General features: G+C 43.6%; 1 protein-coding gene across 1 annotated transcript in view; it reads left to right on the forward strand.

The window, feature by feature from the left end:
- The window catches only part of brat (brain tumor), a 65837-nt gene that overhangs the window by 14317 nt on the left and 23894 nt on the right, over positions 1-27626 (forward strand). The window contains exon 3 of the mRNA XM_066741879.1: positions 27171-27256. The gene's annotated coding sequence lies outside the window, so the exon portion shown is untranslated. The remainder of the gene's footprint in view (positions 1-27170; positions 27257-27626) is intronic.

Genomic DNA, 27626 nt, shown 5'->3' on the forward strand with positions numbered 1-27626 from the left:
CGGCAGAGAGATGGTCCGAGATGAGAGAATGATATTGCTTTTTTTCTTTTCTTTTTTTTTTCACTTTATTTCAGTCATTTCTATTTTTAATGGCGACGGGAACGCAAAGTTTTCAGGACGGTTAATTATAATAATAGCCATGCGTTAGACGCGTCCACCTTGAATTTGAAGATATCTTGGAAACGACCTCGGACACCTTGATTCTTCCAACGGTCGGCGAACTTTTCGTCTCTCTCTCTCTCTCTCTCTCTCTCTCTCTCTCTCCCGTGCTAGAAGAGAGAGAAAAGAAAAGAGCGGACCAAAGCCAACCGTTTCCACTTATTCGGCGGCAGTGGATGAGATTTCACCAAGTCAGACTCAGCATCGTTTGTATCTTTCCCGAAGCAAAGTACCATATCGCTGGTGCGTCGTGCCTGACAAATGGTCATCCTATTAGGATTTTCAAAGACTGTCTCTCTCTCTCTCTCTCTCTCTCTCTCTCTCTCTCTCTCTCTCTCTACGTGCTTACCTCGAGCCACACCAACGACCGGGTCCTCTGCTCCGCTGCAAAGCCACGAGTCGCATTTTTCCAAATCAATTTCAATTTTCCTTCTCCCTCTTCAACGGGCTCTGGCGCTCGCCCGCCTTATTATAATCACCCGAACGGCCTCCTCCGGCAAAACAATAACGCAAATCCCCCCTACCGCGCGCTAACTTCTCGAGATAAGCGAAATTTATAGGATATCGCTCTCTCTTCGCTCGATTTATCGCTTTTCCATTTTTGACAGAATTATCATTTTTCATAACGGTCGCAGAGCGATCGACAAAGAAAAGTCTAAAATCGCCTTTTGGAAATTTTATTTAATCTAGATCAATGTTTCATACCTGGCGCGCTAAATTTCTTTAATTTTTCACTCCTAATTCTATAATGAATCGTCCAATTACATTCGTTCTACGCTTTCATTATTCCACCAAATTATATTTTTTCAGTACAACCACGGCAACGAGTGACAAAGAAAAACTCGTGTATCGCTATAGTAAATTTTATATATAATCAAGACAAATATCATACTACCGCTTTTCTATGTAGTCTACTATAATATACGTCGATTTTCCTCAGACGTTTTCTCAACTTTCTTTATTCTCGATTCTCTAATAAATCATCGACTTACATTCCTTTTCCACTATTGGTTGTTTTTTTCACAAAATCAGGATTTTTCATTTTTACTAGAAGAAATGGACAAAATTTTATAGATCAATATTTTGCCAAACGGTTGTATTTCTTTTAACCCAAGGTATACGTCCCGAGTGTTATTTTTTCTTACTGCGTAACGAATCGTTGATTTTCAGCGTTTCAGAACGGATGGACAATGGTCGATTGACAATTTGTAAAGAGCAACGTGCGTATAGACGTTCTTCTTGGAATGTTCGCTATTCGAATTCCACGAAAACTTCATTCATACTATACCTAGCTACAGCAGCACCACGTGTCATCTGGTGATTCATTCCTCTGATTGTCCACAAAATAAACACGCGCCAAGGCAATTTCACGTATGACCGATGCTTTACTTGTACTTGCCGTTTACAATGGATCATTACGATCATCTTATCTATCACAGATTATAAACTCCCAGCTTTTAACTCGTCGCGTTACATACTTTACGTCATTTTAATTTTAAATTTAACGGGGGGAGGGGGGGGGGGGGGTAGTGAAACAAGCGATTTGCTTACGTAAACAGGTTTTTCGGTATTAATCTGTGAGGAATGGGAAGCGCCACTCTCAAGTGTCTTTTATTTACTTTATATCGCCCTGCTTTTAGTCAAGATTTTATGAGAGTTTAGTAGATTTTCTTTAAATATCTTTTAATAATGTATTTTGTAATAATTATAAAATTTTAGTAAATTATTTAGCAGAACGTACAGTCATTTTTTAGACTCTATAAAAATTCTCTATTCTCGCATCGCAATTTTGTAATACGAACGACAGTTTTAAATTTTAAATATACGAAAAAAAAATGCTTTTAAAATAGCTTGTCTTTAACAGGTTAATGCGTCTATGACCAATGCTTTATTTGTACTTATCGTTTACAATGGATCATTACAATCTTATCTATCCCCCCTCCATGCTTGGATTAAAAATTCATAGGCCTTAACTCACGCGTTGCATTTTACGTAATTTTACGTGAAAAATCCAACAACGATACAAGCATAAGGAAACTAGAAAATATGAAAGAAACGAGTGGTGGTCGATGTAAAAAGGAAAATGAAATGATTACGAAACAAGCGATCGGTTTATGTAAAAAGGTTTATTCTGTATTAAAGCGTAATTGGGTACACGCGATGCACCACCGGGACGCCTTCTAATTGCTCTACGTCACATGAAATATTTAGCCAGCCGTTTTAATCGACGGGCGAGCCGTAAAATTTTATAAAAATTCAAGCGCCAATGAAATGCTCGTTGACGATCAACGTTTCCCTCGAAAGGCGACGAAAACGTAGCCGTGGCTCTTCTCCAGCAGACGGAACAATCTCCCATCTGTAATCTATATAGACAGCGGAGTATGAAAAGGGCAAAAAAAAAATGCTAGAGCAGATTTAGAAATGATAATCGAGATAGATAGAGCATGAGCCGTGTACTTCCGTCGTCGTCGTCGTCATCGTCGTCGTCGTCGTCGGCGTTGCCAGGATTACGAGACGGTTTATGCAGGAATTGCAAGCGTTTAAATTAAACCGCGAGACTGGATGGGAAAAAAACCACGACCATTGCCAAGTACACGTGTATTACTCTCATTATACCGCCCCGCGTAGCGCAAGGTTCTTTCTCTCTCTCTCTCTCTCTCTCTCTCTCTGTCTCTCTGTCTCGCAGCCAAACTATAAGCAGTTTCATTAAATTTTCCGTAAACGAAACGTTACTCGTGCATTGCGCAATGCATTGTTCGTTCCTTCTCGCGAAAAACATTTGAAATTAACGGTAGATCAAGTTGACTCGAGAGCACTGTTAAGCCGAGGAAAATCTTCGTTGACAAACGAGTTTCTTCAGCAGGTTTCCCGACGATTACGCGAATATCAAATTAGTTTTTTCCCTCCCTTCTTTAATTGTCCATTATAACGACGCAGGAGTATACGCTCGGATGTACATACGAGGCGTTAACAGCAAAACCGGGCCAACCTGCAAAAACCAGTGGAAAAGGATTAACCTACGATTTTGAATTATTCGCAAATGGATTACGTCGCGGGTTTTCGAGCGACTTTTTTCAAAATCCAAACGAGTATTTCTGGTCGAATTTAAATCCGGTAACAGCTAGAGTTGTTTTGTTGCGTCAGAAAGTGTAACAATTTGGAATTGCGTGCGGCGGATATAACATTGTGTTGTGTGTGTTTTTAGGGTTAGTTTGCTTTTGCGCTGAAAGTCTCGTATGTGGAAATGTGATGGAAAAAGAAATTTACGAACGTTCTTTTGTCCAGTGTTAGTGTTTCTTGCCTTCCTTCTTTAATCGTCCATTATATCGGCGCTGGAGTATACGCGGTTGGATGTACGAGGTATTAACGGCAAAAGCGTGGGACTAACCTACAAATTTAGATTATTCGCAAATGGATTACACTGGTCGTTGGCAGGTTTTTCCTAAAAATGGAAACGCTTGCTTCTTGTAGAATTTTTTACGCTCAAGCCAAATCCGGTAACAGAATTGCTCTATCGAGTCGGACAAAAGTTCAAATGTCGAATTACGCGAGAGATAGCGTTTTTCTACTAAACGCCCGGTATAAAGAAAGACAAATTTATGCATGTCCTTTTGTCTCGGTTTAATTAATTGCTCTATAACGCGAGAAAAAACAAATTAAAAATTTATAGTCACGAGGAACAGCGTTTCAAAAGTTATTTCATTTTTAAGCTAAACGGCTAGTACAAGGAAAGCTGGAAAATTTACGAAGGCCCCTTTTGTCCTCTTTTATTTAATTGCTCTGTAATGTTAGAAAAAAAAAATAGAAAATTTGTAATCACACGGAAGAGTATTATTTTGAGGATTTTAGCACAAATCGTTCGATGGGAAGGGAAAATTTACTGGGACATTCTTCTCCCTCGTGATTCGGTCGTCCGATTTGTTTCACAAAGGAGACGACACTTCTATTCAGCGGTGATTTTTATTTATACGACACGTTCGCCTCTAATATCGTGGGTGGAGAGGGGGGGGGGGGGGGTGGGAGAGTACAATGGAGAACGGGACCGATTTATTTGTTCGCCTCTCAATCGTCTCAGCCTGAAATCTCTCTCTCTCTCTCTCTCTCTCTCTCTCTCTCTCTCTCTCTCTCTCTCGCCCGGCTTATTATCCTCGAGTATGCTAGATTAGAGCCATTCCTTTTCCTTACAACACTTCCGCGCAATTCCATCACGAAAAGAAACCAGTAAAAATTAGAACGCTCGACAAAGTAGGAAATAAGAACGCACATTGATCGTACAGGTTGGTACACGTGTATGTATATATATATATGTATACGCGCCACTGGAAATCTCGTATGCGTGTGCTATAATAGAGCCGTAGTGCAGGTCTAAGCCCGATTATCGATCACCTCTTTCTTTCTTTCGAATGCCTTATTCCTCTCCTCGTACCATTCTCTTTGTTTACCCAATTCGAGGCTGTTTTTCCAATGTCTCGATCGATCCTAAAGTTTCGGTGACATTTCGAGCGACAAGGACGATCCAGCTTGTATCAACTTTTTGTAGTTATTGATACTTTCAAGCTGGAGCTCGTGTTGCTCTTTCATTGAAAATATTAACGTTAACACTGCTACTACTGCTGCTGTTTGATTACGTAGAGAAATTTATGTTTCGTAATTGCATTGGAAAGTGTTAAGGGGTGTTTGCACGAAGATGCGTAAGGATTATATCGTACGTTCACTTGATATTTAAAGATTTATATTTCTGCATGAAATATTAGTCCTTTTGCAACAGATCTCTAAATTTACTCGAAGAATATCAACCGCTTTTCAAAGGCAAATAAACGAGCGTCTTCGAAATGTTCTTGAGAAGATTTTCTATTAAAGGTATTAACGTGACACTCGAGTTGTAATACTTTGATATCAATTCGTAAATTTACGTGGAGAACTAGAGTTTATCTGGATGTGTATCCGTATAAAGCAGAGTTGAAAAATATGAATGGCTGTTGGAAAGCGAGCAGAGGGAGGAATCTGCTGGATATTCCTGAGACGCTTTGGGTGAATCGTTGAGAGAGTGCCATAGCTCGTTGGTTGGATTTTCGGCGAAAAGTTGGCTCCGTGGAAGGAAGTCGAAGGTGCATTCTTGAATGACGCGCGGAATATTCAGGTCTGAATTCCACAAGTTTTTCTCTCGCTGCTTGGCAAGGAAAACCGGTTTTTCTCGGAAGAGAACGGTCGGTTTCCCAAGGACCACTGTCCTAAAGAGCCTCCCTTTCCCCTCCAGCGTATGCGTGCGCGCCACCCTACAGCAATTCACTCTCTCACTCGAATCTCCTCTCGTCGTCGAACCTTGCCGAGATTTTCATTAAGCCCTCCGTCCGTCGCTGCGCGCCGGGTCGAGGAGTGGCCGGCCAGCCCTTGTTGTATCCCGAGAAAGCTCCTTCGATAGGGCGTGGAAATGGCGAAAAGTTGCTGGTAAACTCCTCGTCGTCGGCTTTACAAGTCTGTTTTCCAGCCGGCAAAATGCCGCGAGCAGCGGAATAAATATCAATCAATGGATATTTTCGAGGTTAAAGTTTCTAGTTTGGTTACGGAGCATGGACGGAGAGAACCTCGGAGAGAACCTCGGAGAGAACGTATACGCGTATCCCGAAGAATAAACGAGAATAACGTACTATATCCGATTAACGAGATTACCTTGTGCGAAATCCGTTTGAGCGCCGAGCGTTCCTTATTTAGGTGTGTGTGACGTGTGTACGCGCCTTAAGTAGCGAAAGTAAATGCCTACCGCCGGTTCTTGCCGTCACGCCGCACAAAGACCAAAGAATCTCGCACCAGTCACACTCGCTTGCTTCAAAATACACTTTCCGTCGTCGCTAGATTGCGCAATCCTTTACCGAGAAATCCATCGACCGACCGTTCTTTAACGTCAAAAACACCAAAAACTCTCCAAGAATCTTCGATAATCAATTTTCCATAGCAAATGTTTCCCCAAAATTATCTTCCTTTCCTGCAAATATGCCACACCGAATCTTGCCAATATTCCAGAGAATTTCTAATATAATACACTTTCCTTGCAAGATTGCGCAATGTTTTCCCAAGAAACGAGCGCTCTTACGCTGTAAAAAATTCTCAAAACGCCACAAAATCTCGGAGAATGTTCGATAATCGTTTTTCGATAACAAATCTCCTCCCGCTGAATATTATCTTTCTTACAGGGACATCCCAGCGCCGAATCTTTACAATAATTTTCTCGGCGTACGAGGTTCTACAGAATTTCTCATAAAACCGTCGTGTCTATATCCAGCTGCCTCCATGTTTCTTTAATTATTTTACAAACCGCTTGATTTCGGAAGAATATATAATTTCGAAGAATTTTTCTCACAGCGATTTCTCTCCTTGTAGGCTGGAAAGGCCGGTGTAGAGGCAGGCCTACGCGTTGTGAATAAAGCCTAACGGCTCTGCCTATTGAGCCGTGTGTACCTAGTGTACATATATACCTGGCCCGGCGGCGCGTTTACCTGCCCGTAATGGCCAACTTGAACTGTTACGGAACTTGCAGATCGAACCATCTCTCTCTCTCTCTCTCTCTCTCTCTGGCAAAATGCTGCTGCACCGGCTGAAAGGCGAGGGGGTGGACAGTGTTTCGCCGTGCAATGGTGTTTATGGCTCTAAAAATTTGCTTGAGAACGTCGCGTAGCGTGGAAAGCAATCGCTCGGTTTATCGAGAGAGTTCGGAACTCTGTCGCAAGAGCAGCGCGCAGCCTTGTCCCCGTAAGTATTTGGCGTGAAACGCGATCGTGATCCAATCCGGATATTGGGTATTTAGCCGGTCGCTGAATTTCTTCGGCGCGATCACTCGAGGATTTAACGCATGACCGGCCACAATTGCGCATTGGCAAACGGCCCTCGGACACACAATGCACAATTACGTGTTCCCTGCTGCTGTAGTAAACGCGACAACGATCCGGCCCTCTCGATACGCGTACGCGTGTATGTATAAACAAAAACCGCAGACGAGATAGAGAGAGAGAGAAAAATGGCAGCGCGGCGATTTTAATGAGATTTTTTCTCTTCCAATTCTTCGCATTTTTCCTTATTCGGTTACTCTTGCTATTTAAATTGCGTTATAGGGACATCGATAATAAGAACCTCGAGGTTTATATTCCTTCTATATATATATTTTTGCATTCATTGTGTGTACGCACGTACGTAGAGGAATATAAGTTGATTAAATCGAGAAGAATTTATATAAATTGGTCGAATCAAGAAGTCGTTTAAATATATTAAAAGAATTTAATTCGAAGGAAGAACCTTTGAGGAGATTATAGGAACAAGTTGTGTGCTTACCTTCTTAGGAAGATTAATAATAAATTGTATATTTTTGGTACAAGAGAGAGAGAGAGAGAGAGAGAGAGAGAGAGAGGGGGGGGGGGGTAGAATATTTTCTCAATAAAATCTTTTAACCGTGCATAAATGATTTTCTATAGGATGAAATTATCGAGTTTCTTAATAATTCGGTGATACGAGGGAATATAGAATCGTCGGTTGGATGTAAAATCGTAATAAGGCTCGTGGTCGATAGGCAGCTGCAAGCAAGCAGGCTCCTTCGGGATTCGACTGGGTTCGGCACTTTCGCTGACAAGCGACTCGTGCCGGCTCTTAACGGCTCTCCATCTTACGAGAGTGAAATGCCCAAGTGAAAGGGTATGTCTTCCCATGCGTGCTCTTACCTCATCGACCGTCGTCCTGCCCGTAACTCGCTGCTCCGTGCTGCCTCGCAAATCAGAGTCCGTTCGGAATCGTGAACGATTATTCATCCGAGTGTCCGTGTCGCAATCCAATGGGAAATTTGCACTTGGACCTCGATCCTCGAATTCTTCAATGGCCACGCAGAGCGAGAGAGAGAGAGAGAGAGAAAGAGAAATAATTTCCTTTTCTACCGGACGTTTCACCAGCGTACGTCGACGTTTTCTCCCCGACTCGCGCTCGTCTAGAAATCGTCTCGCGTGCCATCATGCAAACGACTCTAATTCCAGACTTTTCTGCCGCAACATAGTTCTCCACGCAACCGGCCATTACCCGTCTAGCAATTGTTACGATTTCGCATGTGCCCTTCATAAATAACCGGCTGACTCGCCATATCTCCACTTTTCTCTTTCCTTTCCTAACTCGACTCGGCTTGCCTCGCCCCGGCTCGGCTCGGCTCGGCTAGACTCGGCTCGACTCGCCTCCGGCAATACCCAATTAGCGCTCCAACTTTGCTCAATTCTATTATTTAATCTCGAGTTTTCCTGCGCAAATGGCTTCATCCAAATGTCCCCCTTTCATAATTGTATTTAAATTTTTCCCCGCGTTTCAAGCGAGTTTTTTAGTTGCTCTCCCGTGTATGTTTTTTTTCTTCTTAAAAACACACGAGATTATTGTAGCATAGAACGACGGCGATACTCGGGGACGCGTGTCGTTGGTAGTTTGAAAAGATTGGAACGTCGTACGTACGCTAGGGTCAGTTGGCGAATGTTTGCAGATGTTGACGGCTTATCGGCACGCGCCCACACCATTCCACGGAATCCGCACATCCGCCGGGACCGTAGAAACGTACTTTGCCAAAGTCTTTTTTTCCACTTTTCTCACGGAAAGCACGCGTGTCAGCGTGTATATATATAGATGGCGGTTGGTTCGAGGGTGCGAGATTGAAATCGCGCTCAATTGGTTCTTTAACCCTCCGCTTTCCTATACAGTACTTTCTCACCTATGACCTCTTATCGATATTAGTTTCGCCTCTCCCTCGAACAAGCACGATTTTTCCATCATTTTTTCACGTTAAAACATGCGTTGAATCGCGTTTCTGCTGATTCGCAATATTCAATTGGTTCTTTCAATGCATCGAACGCATCTCGGATTGGTAGGTGGGGAAAGTCCTCCTCCCCCCCCCCCCCCCTAGCCGATTTGCTTCTCAACTTTGCTACACGCTCCTCTCTCACTCCCCCCCCCCCCCCCGCCCCCCCAGGGACTACGAAATTCATCCGATTCCCTGGACTCTCGCGCGAACGCCAGCTGAAACTTTTATCGATATATATATATATATATATATATATCGTCGAAGAGCACTTTGATATTCCAAATTGATAGCAACAGCAGCAGTACCACACCCCCTCGTATTTCACTGGAGAATGCAACTGCAACTACTATCCACCCACCACCCATTCGTATTCAAGCTACGCAAGCAAGCACCAGTACACACACAAAGACCTACGGAATAGCATTGGCGAATTTTTCTTCTCCATCGGTGCGCACTCGAAGAAACCGGATTTTCGGCTTTTGCCGTAGCTCCTTTTTTTCGTTTCCCTCTGTGCTTTTGGCTCGAGCGTCGATTCGCGAACTTTCATTTCCGGTGGAACGCGACGAAAATGTGAAAAAGTGAAAGTGGAGAAGGCAAGCGCGCCGCTGCGAGGTGGACTGTTATTTTTGTGTGTGAGAGAGGGTTGGGGGAGGGGGGAGGGGAGGGGGAGATGAAAAAAGCGAGTTGGAAATATCGGAGAGTTTATGGATAACGGTGACGGTAAGTGGGTTAAGGACGACGGTCTTAGCAGCGGCGAGCGATGATCTGGTCGATCGATTAATTGCGAACCGGTCCTCCTTAATCGAGCCTCGCCTTACCACATGCATCCTGCGGAAATTTAACACGCACGCGTCGAGTACCTTCTTGCATAAAAATGCCACGCAACGAAGCTACACATAAAATTACACAACTGGCTCGCTTCGTCGCGGCCGCCAGTTGCTTCCTTCCTTCCGACTCTTCGTCACCTCCTTTCGCGTCATCATCGTTCAATTTCTCTCGTCCTCTCCACAATATACCCACTTGAAAATCTCCTTCGTGTATACGAAGGCGAAAAACACTCTTACCAATAATATCGCAACTGGTGGAATTATTTGCGGCTCGGTTAGCGTGACTTTTCGTGGAAATGGCAGAGTCGCGAAGGTAGTTGGCACGAGAAAATCACGGCTGGATGTTGGCGTGGCGAATATGGCGAAGACATAATTATTATGGCGTGGTTGGCGACACTGAGTCACGTTCTGCTTTCCAGCCCGCGCGAACATATCCGTCCACGCACGTCGCGTCGCGTTTTCTCGTGTCGTGCCAGAGAGACGCCTCGCTCGCGAAATCCTCAGCGACCTCTGCGCGCGCGCTGTGCCAAGGATAGCCTTATGCCTTTTTATTATATAGCACAGTCGCTCGAAAATTCTATCGACTCTTCATACTCCGCGAGAAACGATCCTCTGCCTTAAACGGTATTAATGAGAAATAATTGTCATCGCGGCGAAACTAGAATTCGGATAATTTCCAAGGTGACCTCGGTCTCGTTTAACACGACAGTCGCGTGGTTTTAGGATTTAAGTAGGCGTGGGAATAAGAGGAAAAATCATGGAGAAAGCTCCCTTTGATTTTCAGCTGGGAGACAGCTTATTCGGCCTACGTGCTTTTATCCACCGCTGGTCCGTTTGATCTGGGCCAGCAACCAGCAGCCAGGCCTTTCTCGCCGGCGTTGGTCCACAAAATTTGGTTCATCCTGCTAGCTTTAATCAGCGACTCGACGGAGAGAAAGAAAGAGAGAATGAGGCGCTATTCTCGTTGGGAAATAAAAATCTCTCCACGCCGCATTCCGCTCGATTGCTACGAACCGAAGAAACGCGATAATGTTGCTATTTTTAATATTGTGCTCGAGGCAAGTTCAGTAACCTTGGCCCAATTTTTGCAACATTAATTCGTGCCTTTTCCAGGCCTCTTTGTGTGTATATAACTTTTAACCCACGCGCGTTTTCCTCTCTTTCCCTCTCCCTATGAATTCACGAGCTTCTTTCAAAGCTCCACAACCCTTCCCTCCGCTATTTATCTTCCACTCGTTGGATTGGATGGTTCGAGCCTCGCTCTGCGTCAAAGTTTCATTCACGCAAGGTTTATTACACCTTTGCCGCACACGCCTCCCGTCGCCATTCCTCACACACTCGAATCGAGATGATCGAACGCGTTGCGATACTCGCGATGTTCGAGATCTTCGTGCCACGTGACCTTGACACGCTTTCTCCCTGCACATTGTTAGTCTCTCGTCGTCCGCTGCTTCGTCGAACGCGAGGCATCGCTCACAGCAGCAACAACAACAACAACAGAGCTCGAGGCACCTTTTTCTCAAAAGAACTTGCAAACACGCGCTCGGTACTCGGACAGATCGTTCTCTACGTATTTCCAAGTATATACAGAACGAACCACTGTCAACTTAGCACCCCAAATTTTAAAACTGGGAAAAAACCAAACAGTTCTAGTAGCACTTGGATAAGTTCTACAGATCCTTGCTATTTTTGAAAAAAGTTCTGCAGATTGAACTCGAAAAACTATAAAATGATGATTTGGGGTGCCAACTTCGCATTCTCTAATATTCAAATGCTTATATCTTTTAAACTAAAAATCCTATCGATTAAAACTATTGGACATACTTATAGAACTCTTTGGGGTGCCATCAGAACTCTAGTTAAAAATCGAAAATTAACAAGAACAATTTTTAATTTTTTAATTTTTAAAACATTTTTGTGCTAATTTTCGATTTTTAACTAGAGTTCTGATGGCACCCCAAAGAGTTCTATAAGTATGTCCAATAGTTTTTATCGATAGGACTTTTAGTTTAAAAGATATGAGCATTTGAATATTAGAGAATGTGAAGTTGGCACCCCAAATCATCATTTTATAGTTTTTCGAGTTCAATCTGCAGAACTTTTTTCAAAAATAGCAAGAAACTGTAGAACTTTTCCCGGTGCTACTACAACTGTTTGTTTGTTCTTTTTTTCAGTTTTAAAATTTGAGGTGCCAACTTCACACTAGTGCAGAACGAATCATAATATTTACGAAACCATGCAGTGAGATGTTCTCCTTTCGCCTAATAAACGCTTCGCCCGACATCTTCACTCTCCGATCCAGAGAGCACCTGAATGTATCACTGGAACTCGGATAAAAATAAAATAGGAAGCAGTTGAATTTTAATAATCATAAATCAGCATAATTTCTCGCCACTCTCCTTTCCACGCGAATTCTACAAATCTGAAATTTGATCCTGACAAGTGGTAAATCACTGGGATTTGCATGTTTTATATTAAACGACGTCGCTTTGACCTTTCGCGTCGGAAGAGGTACGATACGAGATAAACACGTCCCATTCTTGGATTATTTTCGAGTTCTCGCGGTGGATGAAGAAGAAGAAGCTACGACTCCAGCCTAATAAGACCGGCGTGCCCGAGGAACGTTGTGGGCGAACATGAACTTTGCGGAACGATCTACGGCGCATGCGCAACCGCGAAGAAAGTCAGCGGCTCTGACGAATACAGCGTTGGTCGCGCCAGAAATGGTATTTGTCCTTCCGATCCAACTGTGCAATGCCTTCGTATAGCATCGATCACTCTTGTGTCGCGTCCCAATGCTGCAATATACGATGAGGGGCGAGGGTAGGGAATCCGGGATTACCAAATGAAGAAACGATAAATAATAGAAGCAATAGGGGAGTCGGCTATCGCAAAATCAACCCCATTGGAGATTTCCAAAGGAACGCGAGGACAATTCATCATCTCGCGTGACTCTCCTTGGACGGCGGCCGCTCTCCTGCAGGCTTGCAAATTTCGCAAAATATCGCAAGAAAAAGGAGCACGGCGAATATTAGTCGCTGGAGAAGAAACGACTACGGTGTGATAGTGCAAGAGTCTCGGTGGTAAAATTTAATTTCCCGTTGTAAAAGCATAGCGCGATAGCAAAGCGCCGCATTAGCGATAAATCGCGTGTTTCGCGCAGCGAGTAGCGCGAACTTGGCGAAAGCGAGCTTTGCAATTGCGAATCGTTGCTATTTTCAGACGCACTCGAGTACGCCTTCGTACCACCCCCCTCCTCCCCCTCCTCCTCCTCCTGGTCTCCCTGCTCCACGCCACTCGCCACCGAGCCACTTTTGCATTGCAATCATTTTTGCAAATAATAAACAACTTCATTAAAATTCATTAGCTACTTTACCCACGGCTAAGCTCGTGCTCTCCATACCATTAAGCTCGACTAGCTCTTTGCGCACGAGAAAATTAAACGAACCTCGCCTTCTCCTCGATAATTTCCCTGCGAAAACTACGCAAGCTTCGTTATAATTAGCAAAACTTTCATTCGGACGCTGCGAATGGCTGAAATTTTTCCTCGCCGATGGTCTGGAATTTTACAATGATTTTTGGATGATGTTGAATAATCCATTTGCAAGAGAGAGGGGGGGGGGAGATACTCTTTACAAAGAGGCTTTGGATATTAGGCGAGTTAACGCTCGTATATTCCATTGATTCCACTGTATTAATTAATATAAATACAGCTAATGTGATCGAGTGGGTGTAAAAGGACTGAAATTTTTGTTCAACGATCGACTTAAATTTTCCGCTCGATTTCACCATGATTTTCGGGGCCAGTGTGTGCAACGATTCGGTTACGAGAGAGGGAGAGGGAGAGAGAAGATTGAGCAAAGGGGCTTTGCAGAGTGTACGTTAAAGCTCGTGTTCCATAGAGTTGGCTGAAAATTAATAGATATATAGCTAGTGTATTACTGAACTAAAGAGCGACACAGCCTCGGGCCCATGTAATCGCATTACCGACTTTGCGATGCATGCAGCGTATTAGTGATACATTTGCGTTAAGATCACCGAAGAGAATCGTATTCCGGCTCTTGCAACAGTTACCATAGCAGCCGATCCCCAAATATATCATCTGTGATAACAAACATCAAAGTGGGTCATCGTCATCCAATTCCTCATTGTCTCTACACACACGAACGCACGGTTAAAATTTTGTTTATTCGCGAGGAAACTCGATCTATCGTTCCGAGCCCAAAGGTCCGTCATCCCCCCCCCCCCTCCTCCTCCCTCTTCGACCATCAGAGCTTCCGCCTTAAAATCCAATCTAATTTAGATAGGGCAGTGATTTTTAATGGGATTTTAGCGCGAATTAGTCGGTGGCGAATCCCCGTGGTTAACATATCCGCCATTTAGAGCGATCGACGTATCGACAGAAACGTCAATTAAGCTTCTCGCCGGTGCTATCTATTGTAACGGATAAGTTGGCCCAGTCGATATTTCAAGTACGCTCTGCGCCCGCCGCACGAGCCTCGCACCTTCTTCTTCCTCGAGCAGAAGAGGGACCGAGGGGCCGAGCTCTACGCTAGAGCGGACCGCCACCGTGTCAACGACTCCTTGACGGAAAATCGCTAAAGCGTGTTTAAAAAGGTGAAACGACTACCCTACTTATCCCACGATGATGGTTCCCCTCTAAAATCAATATTTTCATAAGCGTCCTATAACAACTAGATGCTCTTCAGCTAGTAGCTTATATACCTTATTTTTATTATACCATTGATTCGCGCGCGCACACTGCACGTACACCTCGATCTCTTCTTTCGTATTCTTCTCTCGCAACTGCACATTTTATTACTTTCAACGAGATGTGCAACTTCGGTGTTGTTGTTTTTACTTTCGTCATTGATTCCTCGACCGCCACATTCTTGAAAAATGATTTTATCGCGTCGATGGAAAATAGCAGTGCATGTTTTCTCTTTGTTTATTTTTTCCTTAGCGGGGAAGTAAAGAAACGTGACTCGCCGTTACGTGAATTGGAGAAATTAGTTAAACCTGCTGCTTTTTTCGGATTATCAAACAAGTTATTTGTCAGGGTCTGTTTACAGCAGGAGCCGAAACGACACTATCACGGGAAATGGGCTCCTGCTTTAAGACCTTGGTATATTATTATCATTTGGGCCACGCGCTCGTGACAATCGTTCCACGGGGCCATAATGGCCACGCAAGTCTTTCGCTATACGCAAACTTTGTATACCACTCCTTGCGTGATTCAATCTCACACACACACACACTAATATAGACTTCCCTTACTCTGCTTACATAGGTGCACGAGCAAAGCTTTTTCCTTATCTCCGTCCTAACATCTCTCTCTCTCTCTCTCTCTCTTACTTCCCTTTCAATTAATTTTTAATCAAAGTTTAGTATAAAAAACGAGAGTGTCGCTAATTTTTTCCCGAGACTTTCACGAGACTCCGAGAGACGCTGATCAACGAGATTTGCTGCCGTTGCTACTGCTACCCATTGGATGAGTTCACCAAATTGGAATCCCGGCCGAGGGTCGCTCGTAAGATTGCTTCGAGCCGCGTTTGTCCCGAAATTAGCATGCCAAAGATGGTCGTGTGAACGTCACTTTACGATTCGAGCCGCGCGTTTCCGCTTTCGAAGGACCCCACGGCCATCGTCCATTCCACGAATCGCTGCCTTCTTCTTTATCCTATGTGACACTTTACGAAATATTCTTCGATACTCGATCACCAATAATTCCTGCGGCTACTTCTATAACCAAAGTATCAGAAATCCATGACAATTTTTCGTACACCCTGTATATATCAATAGAAAACGACGAATAATACCGCGCAGATAAAAAAATTGCTCGGGGTAAAAAAAAGAGAGAGTTCCATGTGATATTTCTTGTTTATTTTTTTTTCACCGTACAACTGCACCTTCGTGAATATACGCGTATAAATATATGATAGTTTATAAAAATCCATAGGCTAATGGTAATTTATAGGAAGTTTTATTGCGCTATAAAGCACCGCGCGGTGAATGTGAAGGAGAGAAGTTGGACTGTGGAAGAAGCAAGCAGCGGGTGAAACTGCGCGCTAGAGGCGTTCATTTTTTCCTATCCGCACTCTCGACTAACAAGAACTATAAAATAATTTATGCCCCTCGCGCCAACTATTTTTTCCGGTGCGCAGAACTGCGCGACGCTGCTCCTCGCCACCGGAGGATGCTCGCCCCGAACGATGAATTTTTATTCCAAGAAACGCGCCTGTGTGGATGCTGCTCGACCCACCACCCGTTTGCGTGTGCCATAAAATTTCCAAATTTTCCCGCATTTCCTCCGCCACGCGGAAATGCCTCGTCGTTGAGAGAAAATTATGTTTTTCCCGCACGAGCGAAATTAGGAGCCAAGTGGCCAGTGTATGAAGTGAGGGACTGAAGCCTCGTGCTGACGTCACCCACTTCTTTGAAAAGTTCATTAAGTCACCGAGCGGTAATTGCAACCTTAACTCGCCTTTATTCCCGTCAGTTTCGCTAAAATGGCCACTCGGCCCTCGATCCCGCGTTTTTCACTGGCAAACACACGTATGTACACACACACACACACACACACACCTAGCAGCAAGACTGAATTTTCCCTCTAACCTCCGAGCACAAGCCGGACTTATCCTGGACACTAGAATTTTACGTTGTTACCAATATTTTTTTCATCCTGCAGCCTTTTATTCTTTAATATCGACACAAAGATCGTACTTTTATACCTTGTTTCAACCGATACTTTGGTATACAGCGTGTAAATTAAACCTGGCCAACGTTGGATCAATTATTGAGAATCGTTGGAGAGATGGCGATGCTATTTTTCGGGATCGCGGAATGAAATTTCGAGAGCAAAATCTCAAACTGTCTCTTTTATATTTCTTTGTTGTTATTCTTTAACTATATTCGTTCTTACGATAATATATATATATAGTCGTTAATGAGAAACCAAGTCTTCTATTTACTTTGGTAAGAGAACTTGGGCGAAAGATAAAAGCGTTGGCGAGTTTGGCCATGCTACAAGGAGCGCTACAGATGTCACATACTTTCTGGGAAATTTCGTCGTAAAAGCGAAAGTGTACTTTTCCCGGAGTAAGCGTTAATTTATCGAGATCTAATATAACTCGGCTCTATCCCACGGGATATAGCCCTCCGTCATAAAATCCACTGACACGTGCCATAGTAATTCCCGGGGCGAGCTAAAATCTCCAATTTTATTCTTCTCCCTTAATACCCGAATTTTTATCCCGAATATTGCGTTCGCTGTCATTCATTTTCCCCAATTTTCCTTCGTGAAAAATCACATTGTGCAAATACATGTATAGAATGTAGATTTTGCAGAATGATATTATTATTACGTCTCCATCGAGAGATCACCGATCTAATTGCCATCGTTTTCAATAAACGTCCTGTAACGAGCGAGACAAAGTCTCGAATTTTCCTCTCCTTTCGTACGAAAATTCTATCAGAAATATTCGTTTGCTTGTAGTTTTTCTCTAATTTCCCTCCACAAAGAGTTAACTGGGACAATGATATGTATAGTCTTTGCACAAAATCGTGTTATTAAATTTACCCAGAGAGTGTTGAATTAATTATCCCGTTGTTTCCATAAACACGAATGGAAATGCTCGAATATTATTACTATATAGTGATTTACCCTATTTTCATTCTATATAATTAACTCGTTTAATTTCTGTGCAATTTTCCCAGACGAAAAATCATATACAAGGATAATAAGACTCGGTCCCGACGAAAATATACTATTACACGTCCATCAAGATTCCTCCAAATGAATTGTAATCGTTTACATAAGCTTGGTGCAACGAGCGAGGCGAACGAGTCTTAAATTTCACTCCTCTCCTGTACCACTGAATTTTCTATCGGTTAAAACATTGGATTTAGCTTGATAATTTTTGTCGAATTTTCCTGGAGAAAAAATCACATGGTAGAATTACAATGATATTGCAGGATCTTGAAGGCGCGAATAAATTTAGCCCGAGGCTTCGAATCGAGCGTTTCAAGAGATATTTCATAAGCACGGAGCGAGTAGCAGCTAGGGAAAGCTCGCGGAGAGCGCGAGACTCCGCTATTCTCAACTTTGTCCCTCCCCCTCACATATACTTATACACGTGCATTCAGTAAGGATGCAATCGATTCGATGCAATTACCAACCCCTACAATTTATATACATATAATATATCTGCAGTAAACAGCCACTTGGGCATTAACGAGGATTTCACGAGCTTCTTCGTGCCTGAAAGAATGCAGTGGCCTCAAGGTCACGGTAGCTAAAACTGCTCAACCGAGAATATCCCAGAATTGGGATTATCTCATCGAGATAAGAATCACCGAGCGTTCTTCTCGCTCGGAGTAAAATCTCTCCTTTGTGTGCTTCCACGTTGCCTGTATTTTCTCATTTTTTCTTTTTTAGCGAATTGGCCAAAAATTCGCTAGAGTGTAGAAAGCGTCGCGTTAAATTATGTTGTATAATATATGCGCAAATTGTAAATGTTAATATACGGGCGATGGTGCGTGGACTAATTAAATTTTAACGGGCGTTTAATTAGGTTAGTCGCGATCGGCAGTCCGAATGTAATCAGCGCGCGGTGTATGTTGGCCTAATCGAATTCCGGCATATATAGAGAGAGAGAGAGAGAGAGAGAGAGAGAGAGAGAGAGAGAGAGAGAGAGAGAGAGAATTCTGCAAAGCTGGAGGAGAGCTTGAAGAGGATTAGGAGGAACGTTAACGCATGCCCGGTCATCGATCCCTTTAGATATCCGTGACTCGTACTGCGGCATGCGTGTATCCACGACACGTAATCCTGCTCTCCTCTATCGCATGCCTGCGGCTATTAATTCTTGCACGATTACGTCACATAGTCCATGGATAACCACGACTACCCGCTACAATCTCGATAGAGACAGTCAGCCCCCTTCAACTTTCTTCGTACTCGCTTCTCTGACACCCTGGCCATAAGCAACATTTTCCTTTCTCCTCGTCATCTCTATACTATACACGTTTCTTTACGTATTAGAATTTGTTTATTCCAATTTGTATAGCAAAATTGGTTAGATTTATTATTTTTCGTGTTTTTATTTCGAGATTGAGAAGTGATTTTTATTACACGCGGTATATACGTTACAGTAAATATTTTTTAATCGACTCGGATGAGAAATGTCCAAGTTGACCGTTATTTATGAGACACCCTATAGATTTTAATATTTACTAGCTTCTCTGAGCGTATTTCTTCAGCAAACTACATCGATCAGAGAGGCCTTTCGCGAAAGGAAGTAGCTATACCGGAGTCGTGCTTGGTTTATCGAGTTACCGAAAGTAATGTTTTAGAGTTTGCAAGTTTTTCTCGTCAATAAATAAACGCGTGGGAGCAATTTCCCTTTTGGACTTGCCGATGACGAGAAGGGTGGCGAATCTCCCAGAGTCTCGGAGGGTCGATATATAGAGGGCTTAACGACCCCTCCACAGCAGCAGCATCGAGCAACCCCTTCTGCCCTTTTCTTAGCTTCTTCGCAGTTGGCCATTCTTTCGACTCTCCGCCATCAGAACCTTTCCGGCTTGGACGAACCCTCCTTCCCCTCCCCTTACACTCACTTTCCTCCGACTCAACTTGCCAATTTAATCGCATTATTTTAAACTTGGATTCGCGACTCTGCAAAATCTTCCCTGACCTTCGACACCGCTTTAAACGGTGCAACAGCCCCTGCTCGTCTCTCTCTCTCTCTCTCTCTCTCTCTCTCTCTCTCTCTTATTTGTATATATATATATATATATATATATATATATAATAACGCGATTCGCGAAGACGCTTCGAGAGCGTCGAAGATCCGTGACGAAAGCACGTGGAGGATAGGCTCGTTTGAGAACGCAGCTGAAAATCACAAAGAGCGAGAATGGAATATTCTAGGGATTTATCGCGCTCGACTCGATTTTCGAGTTGAGCGAATAGGAAGCCAGGGGGAAAGAGAAAAAGACCGAGGAGTATCGTGGGAATTCTCTGAAAGAGTCATTGGAGAAACAGTTACGAAGCTCCAGTTGTAGGCTGGGAAACACTCCTTCAATTTATTCCTCTGGCGAAACAATTTTCCTACGAATATTTTTCTCATTTTCTATCGCCAAACAGTTTTGCGAATATAATTATTCAACGCGAAAAATACCATGGTATTTCCCTGTAAAGAAAACTTTGTTTCCTTCTTGTTATTGCCTATATGTATATATGCAATAATATTTGCTAAACAATTTAACCCTCGTACCGACAAATGTATTTGTCAACGTGAAACAAAATTATCTTATGGATATATTCTTCCATTGCAAAAGAATATCGATTATTGATTATAGAGGAAAAATAGAATAGCTCCTCGTGTATGTGCAGCTAAGTTACTGCTCTCTTTATCGATATATTTCAAGTGCGAAGAGTCGATCGAAAGAGAGCTCCATTCGTCGTGTGCCTCGTATCGCCTACGTGTCTCGAAGATTTGCTAGAAATGTGTCCCCGCGCTCGCTGACAATAAGGTTTGTCACTAAAGTGCAAATAGGTGTGGCTGTAGTTATCTCTCTGCTCGTCGAGTCTAGCTGGTCCTATATATATATATATATATATATATATATCGGAGAAGGAAAGTCCCTCGGGTGATAAGAGATCCGAGTATTTTCTACGAAAAGCTCGCGCATCGCACCGTTTAAAACCAATCGAGAAAGCTCTGGGGTAGGTCGAAAGGTCACGTGGGCATAATTAAACCTAAGAAAATGTACGAAAAAATGTACACGAGTCACAAGAGCGCCCTCGATCGACCGATTCGCTTTTACAACGATACGAATCTTTATTTTTATCACGCGTGTAAGATTTTACGACGATTCGCTTGGCACATTTTAATCTCGTGGAGAGGCGAGTTTGCAGCGAGGAAAGTGTGTCGCGTAAAGCAAAGCTCGCGTGTTTCTCATGCTTCATCCGCATCGAAAGAGAGGGAGAGAGATTTTCAGTTTCATCGGGGTTAATGGAAATGCGATTGGGACTTCCGCTATTCGCTCCTCGAGCTTTCCAACATCTTACAGAGTTTTTTTTTAATTATACCGACTAACATAAAAATACTCTCGAGATAATTTAGAAATTCTTATCTCGCATAAATGCTAATTCAACGTATAATCCAATATTTTTAATACCTTTATCCACTTGTTAATCAGATTTTGTTACAGCTAAAGAAAATAAACCTTCCATACTACCGTTTTTACCCATAAAATTACCGACCGGCATAAAATAGCGCACTTGCCATAATTTATAAATCCTAATTTCAAATAGATACTAATTAAACGAATAATTCAATCTTTTTAACGCGTTTATTTAGTTGTTAATAAAATTTTCCTGCTCCAATAAATCATTAACGCTGTAGTGTTTCTCTCGCGGGAATTACGGAAGAACGTAAAAATAATATTGCTATAACAATTTCTAAATGAATTCTCATCTCTCGCTACAGCGGTCATTGAAAAAAGGGTATAATAATCCAATTGTGTTTCGAGTGATTTATTCGATCGAAAGTCGCTTGTTCCGAGGAATTATCAGCGTCGTAATGATAAGATAGAAGATAGGCGTCGCGAAAAACACGCAGTTATACAAAGTAGTGCTGATCCATAGGGGTGAATATATATATATATATATATATAGGTAGAGAGGCACACAGGCAGAGAGCGAGCCGAGGGCTTTGAACGGAATTCACGGGCTCGCGGCTAGAAATTCACTCGACCATCGCGATAAGATCGCGCCTGTGTTTACCTTTCGATGTACCGGAATCGTTTGTCGGCGGCGAGTCGCTATTAAATCGTAAGCGGATATTCTCGAGACGCGCGCGCGAAGCAACGAGCGAGAGTCCGTCCGTCCGGTGTGAGAAACTCGAATGAATCATCGCTGAAGCTTTTCTCACCCATTTTCCAACGTCTATTATGAAATTCGTGTCGTCCTTTCTCCTCCTCCTCTATACACGCGTAACGGGCTTTGCTAATTCGCTGTAAATATGTGTGTGCATAGGATCGCTCGATTATTGAATTAAGTGGTAGCAATCTTGTTTAATTATGTTCCGCGTGACAACGTGCTTTTTGATTACTCTCTTGCGCTATGGATTTTGCCGCTTGATAAACCGGTCTTGATTACGGCGATAGTTGCCTTATGCTAACTGGTCGTATCGAGTTACTTTCCAGTTAATGCTGCAGCGTTGTCCGGCTATATACGAGGCTTGCGTTACTCGGGCCAACTAATAAATACGGCCCTTCTCTTGAGAGAGAGAGAATTATTCCAATTTTTATCCACATCTTCCTCCCCCTAAAATCTTTACTGCTTTTATACCTTCCTTCCACGCAGTCTCCCCTTTCTTTCTTCTTATTTTCCCCAGGGATATGTTATAAGAGCTTGATCCCCCCCCCACGTGACTTTTCAATTAATTCGCCGCGCACGTGTTATCCAAGCTTTTCTTCTTTTCCGTCATTTGATTCAAATCCGAGCGTGTGTGGATCTTGATAATTGTTTCGTCCTTGGTAATACGAGAGATATGAGTTTTTTTATAGGAGTTTGCTCGATATAATTTTTATTCCGAGTCAAAAAGTTTTACGCGAAAAATTGATATCATTCATGGTTTCGAAGGTAAATCAAATTCACGTTCATGTTCCAGGGCGAATTAAGTCGAACGCTATGTATATGTATATTCAGAGATTTCCCCAAGGATAAAGAATATATATTCTAGCTTATTTCCATTCTTTGTCTATACAGCAATCAATTTTACTTGTGGTATTTTAAAGCTCCGATACACGCGTGAGCCCTTTAAACAAAGCCACGAACAAACTCGCGCGTCTAACTACTTTCATCAATATTGTTTATTCACTCGTTCGTGCGTTTGATAATTAACCGATTCGGTTTGGAAAAATGCTCGTGTGCGTGTGTACGTGTCGTGGACGTCAAAGAACCGTACGATTGGCGAAAAGAGACTCACAATATATATATATATAGAAAACTGTGTTCGAGCAGCGGAAACAACTCTGTCGTAGATTCTCCGTTGTTTCAATTGGATCGAATTGAAAATTTGTAGCGTAGCTATGTATGTACAGTGCTGTGTTGAATTGGAATGGCTTTGGGATGTTCCGCGCAACTTTTTGGCTGGCAAACATTTAACGAACGAGCTCCTATTGAAAGATATCGTTCTCGCGTCTGGCACGGATTCTCCTCTACTCTGGCGCAAACTTCGCAGCGCTGCAAGATTCCAAAGTTCATTCTCGCATTTCCCCCAGTGAATTTACAAGATAGGTGGGAATTCGGGTAGCCGCGTGCAAAACTCACGCGCGTGCCTCGGAGTTTGCGAATCGCAGCTGCTGCTACAGTGTTGCAGGCGATTTTGGGCATTTTACCGGGACACTCGATCTCTCGATATTTCCCGAGCAACGCGCCGTGTATTCATTGGCATCCCACATACCCAAATAGTATAATGCGTTATGTATATAACACATCCGCGTCGTTATTTATATTAGAGTGGCAAATTAGAAAAAAATTCCTGATTTTCTTTGCAATTTCCTTGGGAGGAAAAAAGTCATGCAAGTGGAACACGGTCGCTCGAGAAATTGCAGAATCATTTTGAAACGTTGGATTTGCTTGGCGTATTACTTTAATGAGTTTGTTCGAATCGCTCGAGTTTTGTTCGTTTCTTATTATTAACACGCGAAGGGCTCGTTTCGCCAGTGACGCAGTGACGCAGCTGCGATTCGACGCGGTTTTCCAGCTGCGAGAATCGCACTTTTCGCATCCGCCGGTGCCGGTGCAGGGGTTGAGAGCTGAAAAAATTCAAGCGCGGTCTCGCCATGCACCGACCTATCGTGCATATATATATATATATATAGTAGTCGTATAGGCCTGTGTGAATATTCATAGATCGACTCTTGCCTCGCTCGCGCTCACGCGCCTTCGTTAAATGCCTTTAAAATGCAGCGATAATGGACACCTGTCTCTCAGTCGCTCGCCATTATCGCAGCAATAACGTGAAATTCGCGCTAAATTGGCGAACGGCCCATGCATCGGTTGCCTTTGCGTTCCTCGCCGCCGCAAAATACTTTTCAATTTCACTCGGTCCAATTACAATGTGCTTCGGAAGTTAGTTGCTTGGGAGAATTGCCTCGTTCCAATTCAGATGGGACGCTCTTTCCCTCGTTGAAAAGTGTCGAACGCTGGTCGCTACATCTGGTTAGTTTGCGAGTTGCCGAGTCATTGCTGGATTTGCGCAAGTCGAATGGAATTTTCGCCAAAACGAGGCATTGTCTCGCGATGATCCAACACCACACTTTTTGATCATTGAAATACAAGAGTGACTTTATTAAAACACTTGGAAGAAGCGATCGGTGCATCCGATAGATTCGCAAATTGCTGAGTCGCTGCTGATTTGCAAAAATTCGATAAAATTTTCGCCAAGCAAAAGTATCGTCTGACCGATAAGAGCGAGAGCAGCAGAGGTTTGCCATTCAAGTACAACCAGTCGAGGCACTTTGTTAGAAGAGTTTGGAGCGCTGATCGGTGTATCCGATAGATTTATAAATGGCCGAGTCGCGCTGGTGGATTTGCGGAAGCGAGGAGAGAACGGAAACGCGAGAATGGCGGAATTTCTGCATTCGCATCCAATCGACGTCATCTCGTTTAACGAAATTACCCTCGAAGAGCGGTGGTCGTCATATAATCTCCATTATTATCACCTTCCTTATCGCTTTTCTCTTGCTACGAATTGCAAATTTAAACGGCACATCCGCGCTCGCGTTTTCATCGTTTCGACGCAACGTGCAATCTTTGCTCGGTAATTACAGGCGTCGGGGAACAAAGTAACAAAGCCAGAGAGTACGCCTACGTGTGCGTGCTCGTCTTTCAGGCCCACGCGTGCAAAACCCTCGTGTGTGCGCGCGCCAAGAGACGCATTTTCGATCGAGCTGGCAAAATTCGCTGGACTCTCGCTATGAAAATTGTCGACTTTGATCGTGGCGTTTGTGCGCTTGGTTTTTTCTCTACGAGCGAGCGTGTGTCGTGTGCGTGAGGCGGAAAAGGAGGGAGCAGATGGAACGGATGTAAAAGAATGCGGAACGATAACCGGGGCCTTGGGAACCCTTCCAACCGTCGACTTTTCCACTGGACGTTGATTCTTCGTCCTTAGGGGCTGCCATCTTCGAAAAGTGCAAACCTTATACATACGTTCTCCATTTGTACAACGGTGGCTACTGCTTCCGGGACTCGTGAATTTACCTCGCGAAGCAGCAGCACGTGGTCGGTTTCCCTCTTACCAAAGCGAGAAAACACTGGAGACCACACACACACACACATAAAGAGGCGGGAGAAGAGAAAAGTATGGCGTGATAATTTCTTCCCGCGACTTTAAACTCCGACAAAAACTCCTCGCATCTTTTTATTCACCAACGCGAAACAACCAAATTCTGTCCAATTAAAAAGAAAAATCGTCCGTTGTATATACTCGACCTTAAAAAAGTATACCACGCCCGAGAGAAGCAGCAGCAGCGCAGCTATATATTTTCAACGAAACGAGTATAAGTTTAATTAAATAGAATATAATGGAATAATACGCAGGATTCGAACTTTTCTCCCCCCCCCCCTCTCTCTTTGGTGGTTCTCTCCTCGGTGGTAGCCTCCGGTGAGTCTTTCGCAAACCTTGGAGCAGCTGCGCTCATCGCACGACCTTGACTCACTTTCCCCCGCAGAATCCTGTTTCCCGGGCGCGCACAGCCCCCCTCACCCCCTCTTCCCTTACCTTCGTAGTTTCCCGCCGAAAAAAATCAGCAAAAATTGTTGGCTCTTAGCGAGCGTTTAATGGATTTCCAGTGTTCCCTCGTCAAAAACTTTTTCGACCCACGCGTCAGTTTTTCGTTGGTTTTTTCACCGACGAAAAGTCTCGCTCGGATATATATATATATATATATTCGTGGGGCGGGAAGAGCGCGTTGATCGAATAGCGCACCGTATACAGATTATATATATGTATATGTCTATGTGTATACGTTGTCATTGTCGAGTCGTGGTGGAATCGATAGGGAAAATTTGTATTTGGTGTCGCGGTGGTGACGTTGGCACACAAAGTGCGTCGCACTCTTGGAACTTTCTCTCGAGGCTTCACGCTCGCGTTGTTGAATGCCTGCGGGATAGCCGGAAACGCGCAGCGAAGCGCAACTTCCGGCGAAACTGACACCCATAAGGTTCGCCGTCGCGACAAACCGCATGGGAGTTTACGAGCTCGGCCATTCTCGGCTTTCTCCGTGCTGGATTTCCCGCGACGACGACCGACGAGGGACGACGACCACCACGCGACTCGCTCGATCGTCGAAATAATCGCCAAACGTAATCAGCGAGCAGCTTTCACCGTAATTGCGTAACGCCGTGCACCTCGACGCTCTTCTTATTCAACTGCGCGAACGTAATCGTATATCCCCCCCCCCCTCTAATAATTGGCACGAAAAACGACGAGAAGCTCCTCGTTATACGTCATCGACCCTCGCTTCCGTTAAATTGGCTATATTTGTCCCACGTTACGGCCGATCGTTTTCTCTTACCACCTGCGATACGCGCTAATTTTAGGTAATCCTCCGATTTATTGCCGACATCAATCTTAACCAGAATCGCACCCTGCTGCTGCTGTATAAAAAACTTGGTACAACAGTTGCTCGCGCTATACCGAATCAATAAATCCATAAACGGCAGCGACGCTTTCCAATCCACCAAACGAAAACTTTGCACGGCTTTCCTTTTCCTTTTTTTTTTGTATTATCGATCCACCAAGCCTGCGCCGGTACCGTATCGCGCGTGCAGCGCGAGACTGGCTCGAATGGCCGCAGTTCCCTCTTTTCTTTCTCTCAGCCATCGAACGAACAAATAGCGAGGGGCAAGAAATGCGTATTAACGAGGAGAGCACCGCATCGATTCGAGGAACATTACGCCAGCCTCTCCGAGGATTTTGCTTTGTTTTCCGACAAACTGTGATTCGCAATTAAATTATGTAATGGACGCGCGAAATGTAATCCGAAAATGCCAGTGGCCATAAACGGCGTTCAATGGGAATTCCAGCAGCTGCTTTTTGCCACGATCCATCCAATCTCTCGTGCATCGCTCGCTTTATTAACGTCCGCGTCCATGCACCGAAGACACTTTTCCAATGATTCCTCGTTTCGGCTGACGCAAAAACTATACATATATATATATATATATTACTACTAACACAGTGCGATCCGTCGATTCGTTGCATTATGCACGACGTCGATCTGTTTTATCCTCGCATCAGTGATTATTTTCTCACGTCTGGTAAATTACAATCCGTTGTTTCTTTATTTTTCAGGTGAGTCCTGTGTAATTGCTGGTCCACACGGTAACACCGGTACGACACGCTGCACCTCGTGCAGTTTTAAAAGTTTCGCTGTGAAGGTAATTTTTCCACGTGTCTTCTATTAAGATTTTCAAAAGAGGCAAATATTACTGCTCTCTCAGGGAGGAGACTAGCTCGATAAATAAACGTTCGGACAATGTATATATATATATATATATATATATATATGCGTGCTTAATATATATGAAAGGATTTATCCGCAGAGCGTGGAATGGACGTTTTTGAGGATGAAGATATTATGCGGTAATCATGCTTCAATATAGCTTTCATTGCGGAGGATGAAGAAGAGGGATATTGCGTTCTCGGAATAATCCGAGAGCTGGCTAGGCGGACATTTCATTACTGGCAACGTGCGCGGCATAATCGATTATTCCGCGGGTACTTTCATATCGGAGTACCGGACTTTAA

Source organism: Prorops nasuta, unplaced genomic scaffold, assembly GCF_024137725.1.
Source record: "Prorops nasuta isolate Cenicafe-Biocafe unplaced genomic scaffold, Cenicafe_Pnas_1.2 PNAS00027, whole genome shotgun sequence".
Taxonomy (NCBI): Eukaryota; Metazoa; Arthropoda; class Insecta; order Hymenoptera; family Bethylidae; genus Prorops; species Prorops nasuta.